The sequence below is a fragment of the Chelonia mydas genome, chromosome 4 (genome assembly GCF_015237465.2).
Source record: "Chelonia mydas isolate rCheMyd1 chromosome 4, rCheMyd1.pri.v2, whole genome shotgun sequence".
Taxonomy (NCBI): domain Eukaryota; kingdom Metazoa; phylum Chordata; order Testudines; family Cheloniidae; genus Chelonia; species Chelonia mydas.
The window spans coordinates 78,437,516-78,449,962 of record NC_057852.1 but is presented as its reverse complement, the minus strand read 5'-3'; the positions used below and the strand labels follow the sequence as shown (position 1 = coordinate 78,449,962).

Here is a 12,447-nt window from a genome sequence, read left to right as displayed (position 1 = left end):
GAGCTTTCATCATTGTACATGAAGTATGAGGATATTAAGCTACTTCAACAAAAAGACAGAATGCTAAAAAAATTGTTACGTTCTCACTGAAAACTATGAGAACTATCAGCTCTAGGCTCTCTTGATTTCTATGCCGCCTGACTTATCTCCCCCAGGCTAGTCAGGTCAGATGGATATATGAACACAAATAGGAAATCACAACATAAAATGTATCACAAATTGGTCTTAGAAATGAGTACAAAGAGCCCTTAATTGACCACATCAGAAAAAGGTTTTCAACCTCTTGTATGGAAATAACATGCTACTCTTAGAGATAACGGCATGCATTATGAGTCCATCCTTGAGCTGTTGAAGAATAATTGAAACAGTTTTACAACAGATGTGCTGCAACATACAGGCAGCATTGTCTAAAGCATCACTTGGGCTACTTTTCGGTAGGGAGGTTGTTACTGTGCTGAAAAAATGAGACTGGCTTTCATGATTTAGTTATTTAGTTAATTTTTTTAACAATGGTTAAGTGCTTTTTTTGGCATCGAATGATGCATGGTATGAGGAAAAAAGAAATGAAAAGATTTTCTTTTTGAAACCTGAAAAACCCAGTCATTTACACCCAACATGCCTCTCAATCACAGTCACCTTTTTCAGTTAAGTTATACCTGCAATATCTTGCAAACCTCAACTTCTATTCCCTTGAAAGCATTTCCCCAAATGCTGATTGTAGTATATTCCCCTACATTTAGTTAAAACTTTACAGTTTAGCTGTGAGAGTAACTTTCTTTGATCACATGGAACCAAGTTCTATTACCTTCACTGAACAAAATTTCCACCAAAGATAAATGGATTTGGAATGCAGAACTACAGTAAGTTGCATCAGTCAATAAAGGGACTCAAGACGCCATTACTGAAGCCATAGTCTGGACATTGTAGCTCCCTACCCTTGCTCTCTTTTCCACAACCATACCTCCTACATTATGGGATGAAAGGAGTGAGTGGCAGCAGTTACTCAGCAGTGACTAGCAGCAGTTACTCAGCTGACTTTATCCCACCTAGCAATGCCCCCCACGACAGGGAAATCCCCACCCTACACTTATCTAAAAGTCAATTCCTGCCTCCATTACCCACTTGTTAAATTTTCAAATAAGCACCTTTTGTGCTTTCTCCCATGCTGCTCCTCATGCTTGGGGGAGCTCCCTATAAGCATCTGCAAAGCCATTTCATTGTTCTCCTTTAAATCCCTCCTTAAAACTCTCCTTTGCTGAGATGCCTACAAAAACAATTGACAATGGTTAGGCTCCTGGTGTGCTTAACCGCCTAATCACACTGACCAATAATGTCTCACTTTTCCTTGTACTTCCTTGTCTGTATCCAGATTTTATTTCTAGCCTTAGACTAAATTCTTTGGAGCAGGGACTGTCTTTTGGTTCTGTGTTAGGGTTCCCAGGTGCTACAGTAACACAAATAACAAATAATCCCCAGATTACTGGTTGATAGTTTTCCAGTTGCTTTTGCACTGCAGAAGTAGGGGTCAAGATCTGGCCCACCATCTCTCAGGTTTCTCACTCCTGTAGTGTATGTAGCTCAACAAATATCTCAAAGGAAAAGAGCACCAATAACTACAGAGATGGACTTAAAAACAAAAGCAAATGATAATAAGGAATTTTTCATCTTTGAAATATGGCAAGGGATTAAAATACTTCCCAGAACATGTCAAACCTAGTCACCTGATGATCTGTAGCCCCCTCATCCCCATAGAAATAGAATCCTCAGTATGTGATTGGCTGGAGCGTAACACAGGGTCTCTCACTGGTGCCTCCTGCTGCAAAGCCAGAATGCATCAGCAGGTGGCTAGAGCTCAAAGCAGGGTCTCCAACGGACACTTTCTGTTAGGAGCCCAAGAATGGTTGGCAAGCAGGCAGAGCTCGATGCAGGATCTTGTGCAGGGATAAGGAGTGATGTCTGTACTTTCGAGTCACAGCAAGGAACAAAGTACCAGCAATGCATTTGTTAATGTAGTGCTAGATATGGAACCATCTAATAACTGAACATTGACCAAATTTGTAACATATGACAGACAGACAAATATGTAGAGAAATTGTAATTTTTGTGTACGGATGTTGAAAGTGGCTGCACAGTAAAAAGATTAATATTGGAATGCAGCGTTCTGCAACTGCTCAATGGAGCAGAGAACCTTAGGCTGCCGCTAAGAGTAGAGGTTGCTTTCTGTGGTGTTATATATATATGTAAAGAGGGAAGAAAATGATTAAGTAGTTGAATACAATTCCTTCTTCCATCAATGAGAAGAATAATACATGATACTAGAAGTAGACAGATTTGAGAGGAGGAAGAATTTCCACTGAAATTTTAGATATCTGATCCACACATAAACATCCAGGAAGGATGGATATCCTGAAACTACTGTTGAAAAAAAGTGGGAGTGATACAGAGGAGTCACAGAAACATTTTAAACAGAGGTCCTTGGTATATATGACTGGAATAAATGCATACACAATGAGCAGTGCCATGAAAGGTGCCTTACTAACAACTGTAGCTCATGCAGATGTCCTAGAGATTTTCAAGAGTTTCCTACCCTTATACAGCAGTTTGAAGTTTATTGTATGCCCACGAAGAATGAAACCTACAACAATTTTCTTTTACACCTAAAATTGCAAGACCCAGCAGCCTTATAGTTTTGGATTCCTTGAAAGACTTGGTGATTAGAAGAAGCTGGCAGTGTGTTACAGTGTGGGTAGGAGATGTGAATAACCTGCTGAGACATTGTGAGGTAAGCTTAGAAAAGGCCATACAAATCTGATAAGGCAGTTGTTCAGGCAAAATTGAAATTAAAGGCCTTAAGTGAATAGGAGAGTCAAGAAACTTTGTATGAGGTTGACATAGCAGGATGTCAAAAATTTGACTATACCATAAAATTCACTCCAGGAAGTTGTTTATTTGTACGTGACACTTTGTCCACTACCTGAGATGAGACCCATTATAGTGCACAGTGTGTACAAGAGAGCACAACTCCTCACGGGAAAAGTGCAAGGAAGGGTTCAAAAACTATTACAGATGGTCTAAATGCTTGTGTGGAATTGAACATACAGTAAGAAATCCAGTGACTGGTGTGGCATGGAGGCACTGAGCATTGATTTCATTCGGCAGCTGCTATTGGTGGGGAAAGACTGATCTACCACACTAAATGCCAGTGGCATGCCAACTGCATATATGCTGAACATGGGTATTGAAATCAGTATGGTACTTGCATGTCTATGCAACAATCCGACAAAGACTTCCACTATAGAAGGAAGGAAATGTCATGAAAGCATGCAATGGACTATCAATTTCTGCAGTGGTAAGATGCTGCCTCACTCTAACAAACACATATTATAGTTATTATAGGTAAAAGAATATCTCTATTCCTGGTATTGTTAGCATGTATAAGCAGTTTACTACAAAACAAGCCTAGCCTCTCAGAGATTATTTGCTGTGACTGAGATCCACTTGGCACAGTAGCAAGGAGGGGCAGTTACGGAGCTTGTTATAGCGCCGCAATTCTCCCTGTGGTCCCATCACAGAGAACTGCAGCCTGGAGGTCTGCTCTAGCCTATGCCAGGTGGCAACAGTCCCCAAGGAACCATCCACTAGCTGAGGTCAGCTGGGGCACAGCAGATTTCAGCCACACTTCCTCTCTGTCCCCTACACATCCCTGCAACCCCAACATGTCTTCTCTGCCAGGGTTGTTGGAGAAGGTGATGTAGCAGTAGATATGCTACCTCCACAGCTGTCAGGGAATCCTTCATGCAAAGGGAATTCCCTGCTGAGGAAATAGGACCAGATTCAATTTCCTTTGAGCCGCCAGAATAATGCAAAGAGGGTGGAATGGAGGAGAGAATTTGATCCCAGAACTTCAGTGGAGCAACATACATATGTGTTTAGAGGCTTTGAAAAGTTTTGCTTATCTTTAATAATCTTAAAGAAAGACGCATAGGCTGCCATACATGCAGCCTGTATAGTTCCTTTGGCTCTGAATGGCAGATTACAGTAAGCACCAGCTAGGATTCAAAGTCTCTTACTGAATTTTCAGAAATATCACTGCACCATAAAATTCATTCCAGGAAGTTGTTTACTTGTACATGACACTTTGTCCACTATCTGAGATAAAACATAGTCAGCCTCCAGAAGTGGAAATCAACATTGATAAGTACTCAGGTGCTCTGTTATGATGCACATGGGAACAGTTGCAAATTTCTGCAGAAGACGACGAGATACTATAAACTGTAAATTCTGGATGGGAAAATCAATTCACAGCTAAGCAATAGTTACATTAAAGATATACGCTCTTTCTGTTGGATAGTGTTCTTAAAAGTTAGCATATTGTGATCCCATTAAAGCTCAAAAATTATACTTCATGAAGTGCACATTGAAATGGAAAACTCAAAAAGAGAGCACAAAGGATAATGTATTGGCTAGACATGAACAAAGGTATTTGTGACACAAATTCATCATAAATTGTGGTAACTGCTTGAGCAACACAGTTGCCTATGCCACCCATACCTAAAGAACAGCTATTAAGTACAGACACCCCAAATGAAGTATTCAACATGATTAGGTAAAATTTTCACTCTACAGAGAAGATAATATTTGGTTGTCATTGATGGATATTCAAACTAACTGCAAGTATCTCAACTAGAGGAGGCCACTTCAAAATAGATCATCTTAAAACCAGAAGCTATTTTTGCCAGATTTGGGTGTCTGAAAATAGGGAGGAATGACAATGGACCTCAATTTGCTATTACAAATTTTGAGATCTTCACACAGGGGTCTCTGGATTTGAGCATATTACTTACAGTCCAAAACACCCACAAATTAATGGACTGGCAGAATGTGGTGTTACAATTGTTTAAAGAGACTACACACACACACACACACACAATGGAAATCCCTATCATCTGTAAACCAAATTTGTAGATTTTTGTGGCCACCCTAGCCTACACAGAAATACTGTGACCTGCTTAGAATTCCAGCAACACAGGCCTATCTGAAGAAAAACCACAGGGCTTGTTTGGTAATGAAGTGACGGACATACTAAAGAAACAATAAGAAGGAGCTGCATCTTCAGGATCGCTTGCTGATTGGTCTGTTGCAAAAAAAGCACATAGTGTTATAATAGTTAAAAAACCCTGAAAAAAACCTCATTTGAAATTGAGTGTTTGTGAAACTAGATGTGTTCATGTTGGAGATAAAAGAGAATAGTTTAAAATTAATTCTTGTATAAAAAACTAAAGATGGGTTATAGCTGTTATTTTTGCATCAGGATGTGAGACGTCAAAAGTTCACTTTCTATATCAGAATACAGGGTGACTTTACTATGTGAAGTAAGAACAAAATGATTTAACCGTTGAATGCAAGTAGTCTTTGCATAAATTAGAACAACATGTTAGGAAAGCAAAATATTCAAGCTTCCTTTCTCATGCACAGAGATCTCAAGGAATTAGTAAAATTAGCTCTTGGATAGAACTGACAGGTACATTTTAACCTTAATTTGGCTTTTTGCATGAAAGTCACAGAACCATCAAAATTACATATAGACAGGGCCAGCTCACAAATTTTGGCACCCGAGGTGGGGAGCTCAAATGACGCCCCCATGCCCCCTCGCTTGGGCCAAAACTTTGAAAGGTCTCTTGTGCCCTCCTTCCGCCAGCACAGCATTCCACCATCTCTGTGCATCTAGAGCAGAGAGAATACATATATACCAACAGCAGACATAATTTTCTATATTCTGGGTCTTAGTGGTGCCCCTCCGCACAGTCTGGCACCTGAGGCGGCTGTCTCAGTTCGCCTCATGGTAAGGCCAGCCCTGCATATAGAAAAGACTCGTTAAATTATTCTATTAATTGAGCCCTATTACTGCTGCCATCATACGCTCTATGTTATTTCTTGTTGCTGACAAGAATTTTAGTGCACAGGGTACAGATAAATTAGCAGTAGCTGTAGTGGTGGTAACAGGAACTTGTGAAGTCCATCTGGTAGAGTGGCAAGCTTACACCAGCCTGGTACGAAGAGAAAATGTCATGTTGTCACATGTTGTAGATACATGTTAGCTATATTTTTGTTCCCATTCCTAAACCATACAAAGGGAAATGCCTATGTTGTTGGGTAACAATATACCCAACCAACATAAAGTACAGATGCTATGAAAAGTTATTTCAGTGTCTCTCTCACAGGACCACTAAAAACATTCAAGTTTATACATTAGCTATTAAAGTCTAAATGCAGTGTAAGAGAGAGCATCTTTCAAACAACTGATGAGAAGAGTTTGAAAAGTGGATATTTATCAGATAAGAGAAGGTTGACATGCTTTACTATAGTGGTAGCTGCAGAAAGCTGTTTTTCTGAGGTAAAAAACAGAGATGCTAGAAAAATGCTAGAAAAAATGAAGGAATATAATCAACAATGTACTTCATTTAACCAGAATATGGCTTTTGCACTGCATATTGAGTTATATTTTTATAGCACAAAGCCAACATTGATTACCTTTTCAGCACAGCGTGCCTGAAATTAGATACACAAACTCCTATTAGCAATACTAAGAGTTGTGTACCTAATTCCCTGCATACTGCACTGACAATTTGTCTAAAAATACAAATCTAGTTTAACTCCATAAGTTTCTTTTTGCACATTAACTTTCCCAAAGTGCATAAGGTATATGATGCACAATTCATTGAAAATTTACAAAAGGGGCTGGTATCATAGAATAATTCTATTTAAAATACCGATTATCGGGTATACAAATTAATTATGGGTATTTCTACTGGCTCTCTTTTCCCTATGCTGTTTAAATACAAGGGTAAATTTACTCCACTGATTTTCTAAGGAAGGCTACAGATGAAATCTACAATTGTAAATCATTAAAACCTGCTTTCTCTTAACCAAGGTAAGTCTTAAGCTTTACTGCATTCTGAATACAAAACAATAAAGGAGTCTTACACCGCATGCAGGATGTGTACACAACCCATCCATTCCTCCCAGAGCTTTATTTCAGTTTTGATTAATTACTCAGGGTGGTTTTTTTTAAGGCCTATGTTATCACTTTTCTCTTAGGCCCCCATGGGGAAAAATAAAAGTCAGTGCCTGAGAAGGATATTAAAGAAACCCCAAGCAATCAGTGGTGTTGTGTGCAACATTTAAACCCCAATTATCTTATTTTGCAACTCTCTCTTATCTTCACAGTTCCATGAGCTGGACACCCTTAGCTCTTCTCTCATATACTGGATCTATGTCAGATTCAAGGGGAACATTGTGTTGTTCAGGACCTGCTCTGTACATTTAAATTAAATCTCACAACAGGAGAAAGGGATAAGTGTGTAACAAAATGTCTATTATTATGGTGACAGAGTGAGGCACCTTTTAAAGCGTTTTCCTGTTTTGTTTTGTTTTGGTTGCCCCCCCTCATAAAAAAGAATTTCTGGTCCACGAATGATCAGAACCAAAATAAATTATGGTTAAGTAACTGAACTTTTCTGATGTGTAAATTGAATCATTCCCACATGCTGGTGTTTCATAATTAAAAAGATCCTTTTCACTGTGGGAAATTTTACTGAATTTTGTATTAAAAGAAGAAACAAACCATCAATCAGGAGGGGGTAGGGAAACTCAAAGAGCTCAACACATTAAACTTGAAGAGTGCAGTTGAATTCTGAATGATTTGCTCCAGGAGACTGTAGATCTTTAAGGCAGACAACTGTACAAACATTAATGAGCAGAGTGCTTATCAGATATTCTGTTCTAAAATCTTTTGCAGTTCCCTAGTAGAACACAATTTCCATTTGGTGGAAAAGCCCCAGAATATGGTTTTAAACAAACCCTTTTTTCAAGGTTCACAAGCTTTAAATTACTAGACGTTGGCTACCATTCAGAAAACTCACTGAGCTATAACCAGAGAAAAGAATAACCAGGTACAATTCAATTCACTATGGTTGCCATGTAAGTGCCCTCAGGAGGATCAAGACTTGCTGGGAATAAGATTGCTGCCTAACACAAACTCTTCCAGGTGAACATAGACATTTAACATATCATACTTATAACTCAGGTGCTTTTAACTGAGTTTATTAAAGTTCATGGCTACTGCTAAAAGTTCCAAAATATTAAGCAAGAATATGTACCATTAAAAAGCAAATATTTACCATGGTATAGCATGAATACCTCACTGTGGCTTATATTCAGAACACAAGATAAAGGTCACGATAACTAAACTCAATACTGAAATACGATAATTTACTTGTTAATGATGTCTTTTTTCAAGGTCAGTAAATATGGGGTGGGACATAGGAAATAGAATGAGAAAAAAGGAAGGGTGAAGAAAGAAAGAGATGAGCCGGATCCTCAGCTTGTGTAAACAGGCATAGGTCCATTTAAGTTAGAGCTATGCTGATATACACCAACTCTGGACTTGACCCAATATCATTAATATAACAATTTAAGGACATAATCATTGATCCAGCAGCAGAGATTACTGGTAATGGATTAGAAAGTAGGGTACAGAGACAAAGTACAGCTTGGTTTTTTGTGATTATCAGTTAGACATTTAATCACTTCACTGCAATTTATGAGTCCCAATACAACCAGAGACCCTGGGATGTTTTGACTTACCTTCTCTTCTTTCTTCACTCAGGAGTTCTTTGTTTTCTGAGTTTAATACAACGGTTTTACTCCAGCAGGTCACAAACAATCCAGAAATCTGTAATCAAATGGATCACAAGCATGGATTTATCAAGGAGAACCTTTTAAAAAATATTCTATGTATAATTATTCTTAATTACAAAATACAGTAATAATTTTCAATTCTATTGAGGGGCAGAAATACTAAATGTTGATCTTGTTCTGGGTCATCATCGTTGTCTTTTGTTTAACAGTAATGCATGTTTGCTTCATTGGATCTCAGATATTATTTAAAAGGTAAATTGAAACGTAGATTATCTGCTGTGAATATTTATTATGGATATTGCTAGAGTAATGTTACAGCATTGGAAAAAGGTAATTTTACTTGATTGTACCTAGAATTTCTTTGGTGAAAGTTTTCCATCAAGAAATTCTAAGCCATCAAAAACCAAAACTGTTTGTGGAAATGCATCAGAGTCATTGAAACTTTTGTCAGGTCCAGGATGGAATATCCCAGAGTAGCCTAGTGGCTAGGGCAGCGTTTTCAAAAAGGTGGGTTATGACCAGGCTGTAGATGGGTCCCAGGACTGGTGCTGAGCGCAAGCTCTGGGGAGCGAAGGGAGGGTCTAGAGAAGGAGGTGGCAGCACACCGTGGGGGAGGACAAAGATGACAACGCTGGCTTATGATTTCATTCCCACCCCAAATTTAGACCCTGGGAAGGTTGTTAACAAATAAACAAGCAAACAAACAAAAGACAAAATGAAGCTGGTGGGTTGCCTTAGTAAAAAGTTAGGGAGCCAATGGATTAAGGCAGATGCCTGAGATGTGGAAAATGTAGTTCAAGTTTCTTTTCTGCCTGATTTGAAGCAGGGACTTGAATCTGTGTCTCCCATATCCACTGACCACTGGGTTATTGACTATTCTGAGATAGTCTCTCTTCCTTACCCTCAAATTTCAAAAGGCTTTGGTTTCATATCAGAACAAAATCAGATGTCCAAACCTCAATTTAAAACAACAACAACAACAACAGAATTCTTGTTTTCTGGCCAGCCTATTATACCAACAGTAAGAATTACTTTTGGGGATTCCATATTTGTTTTTTCTCATTTATTTCCATATTTTATCTTGTCAGCTCACAAGTAAAATGTTATTTCCTAACTGTCACTGGCCAAGCTCACCCTGTGATCTGAAAGTCTAGCTGCATTCTTTCTGGCATTAACATTGTCAATAATAATGATTTTTCAGTTGTAACTTAACAATTCTATTGATGTGTGAACTAGAAAACATTCTAACTCACTCTCCCATAGCCCTGTAAAACCAATAGAGTCAACAATAGTAAGCAACAAAAACAAACAAAAAGACAATGCTTAATTTCATAAGTAAGTAGAATACATATAGAGAGCAGATTTATTGAGCAATAAGCCATTTTCACATTGTCACTTTCCTGAACAAACATCATTAACTGTTCAGAAATTAATTGTAATGTAACTTTCTACATTTAACTTTCAGCAACTTTTGGGGTACAGTCAGTCACAAAAATAGAGAATTAGTAATTAAAAGGTGGTGTGCAGAATCAAGTGCTATAATGCTAGCTTCTGAAAATACCACTTCATACTTATCATACTCTCTTTAACATTCTAAACATGTTCAATTTAGGTACTCTCATTGAGGAAAAAAAAAGATTTTCATGCCATACATTTGAATTTTGCAATTATTTTTGCTTTTAGAACTTCTCTCCAAACATAAGTCTATACAGTCTACAGTCCACTCAATTATTTCTGTGAGCCTGTCAGAAATACTGAACTCTGTAACAACAAAAAAAGGATGCCGATGGAATGAAAAAGAAAAGAGTCAAATGTAACACATTTGTGCCCATATCTTTTCACCACAAGGTGTTTTCTTTTCAATGTTTTTTCAACATCATACCATAAAAATGCATTATGAAGGACAATTTCCCCAATATTTTCTTTTTAAAGGAAACAGATCAAATCTAAAACCACCACCACCACCACCACCACCAAAAGCAGCTTTTACAGGAAACCTTTAAAAAAAGAGGCAAAGTGTCCAGTGGCACCTTATAGACTAACAGACGTATTGGAGCATAAGCTTTTGTGGGTGAATACATGCATCCGACGAAGTGGGTATTCATTCACCCACGAAAGCTTATGCTCCAATATGTCTGTTAGTCTATAAGGTGCCACAGGACTCTTTGCAGCTTTTACAGATCCAGACTAACACGGTTACCCCTCTGATACTTTAAAAAAAGAGTTATCTCTGGTAGATGGACCAGAATATGAAAAGAAATGGTAAAATCATAATCTGAAAAATAGTCGAAGACCATTCTTAGTATGTTCTCCACACTTTAGAAGGGTTTCAAAGGGGTGATGATCTCAGTTTATGGAGGCAGAGACTATGGATATTACAGTAGCTACCAATACTGAATGGCAAAACATTCTGAAAAAATGGCTCATCTATAGTTTGTGTAGCCAACTCCTAACTGAATCATAGGAAGAGATAATGTTATAAGAGATGATAAACTCAAAACAGGATAATGGAAGCCCAGATAATAATCCCAGTCATGAATGACTTAACATCTTGAGACACTGCACATGTTTTGTCACATGCCTTTAATTGGGAAAATAGATAGAAAACCTTCCTGGGATCACACACAGCTGTGAAAAAAATAAAATTATGCACACTAAATACAAAATAGATAAATAGTATTTATGTTCTGTTCCAAATAAGTCACTAAACACTACAGAAAATGGAATGGCAATTGCAATATGGAGACAAAGCTCTGAAAAAAGCTTAGAGAATCACAGAATCAATGCAAACTGTTTTACTATTTGATGGCCAGACACACAAATCATTGAGTTATACCAGCTGATGATCTGTCTCTGAAAGTCCACTGGTAAGAATGTTAAGAATCTATCATTAACTTAATTTGGATTCTATGTTTGGTTGTTCTTTCAACTTGGTTGTTTTCATCTTTTTGTTAACGGATTTAACGTTCATTTAACAAATTGTTGATATCAAGTTTATTTGTTTTTGCTGTGGAAACAAGGTGTGAAAGTTCCTACAGAGCTACTTCATGCTCTTCTGGGTCACTAACATTACTGAATCCCACTGTTCAACACTAGAGAGTCACAAGAGAATGTGTGCCTATATAGACACACACACACACACACAATTTATGGATGTGTATTTTTTTCTATTTCTTGTAAACAAAAATTAAATTTAAAATTGTATACAATCAGGGTTAGTTAGTAGTAACTAGATTTCTTTGAAATGAGCCTCTTTACAGTCACACTTGAGGGATGAAAGTTCTTGCACCACAAGCTTTTGGAATCTACTACTTCAGGAATTTTGAACCTACAGCTGAAAAGAAGCTGGGCAGGCAAGCAAGGAATATGAATGTGCAGAGGCTCATCTCATAAACTGCAGTTACTTGTAAGCAACCTTCAGTTTCTTCAAGTAGCCTCTGCACATTACCAACTATGGGAGTTTAGTAAGCAGTAATTTTTATTTTTATTTTTAAAAAGGAAGGTGGAATGAAGATTTCTAGGTGAAAATGAAGGTGCAGAATTGCCAAAAATCAGCATCAACTCTGTATGCCAGGTCAAACATGTATTAGAAATGACAGCAACCTCTCACTTTCCCAAAACAAGCCTCAAATGAAGGAAAAAATAGCTAAAAAGCACATATAAAACTTCAAGTAGCTTCCTTACAAAATTCTGTGATGAAGCCCATGGGAAAACATGTTATGGAAAACACATTATCATAATAATTGT

The 12,447-nt window shown here is 37.8% G+C and overlaps 1 protein-coding gene across 1 annotated transcript in view; it reads right to left on the bottom strand.

The window, feature by feature from the left end:
• The window catches only part of TENM3 (teneurin transmembrane protein 3), a 2,200,211-nt gene that overhangs the window by 694,688 nt on the left and 1,493,076 nt on the right, over nucleotides 1-12,447 (bottom strand). Inside the window, exon 9 of the mRNA XM_043546023.1 lies at nucleotides 8,647-8,734. The gene's annotated coding sequence lies outside the window, so the exon portion shown is untranslated. The remainder of the gene's footprint in view (nucleotides 1-8,646; nucleotides 8,735-12,447) is intronic.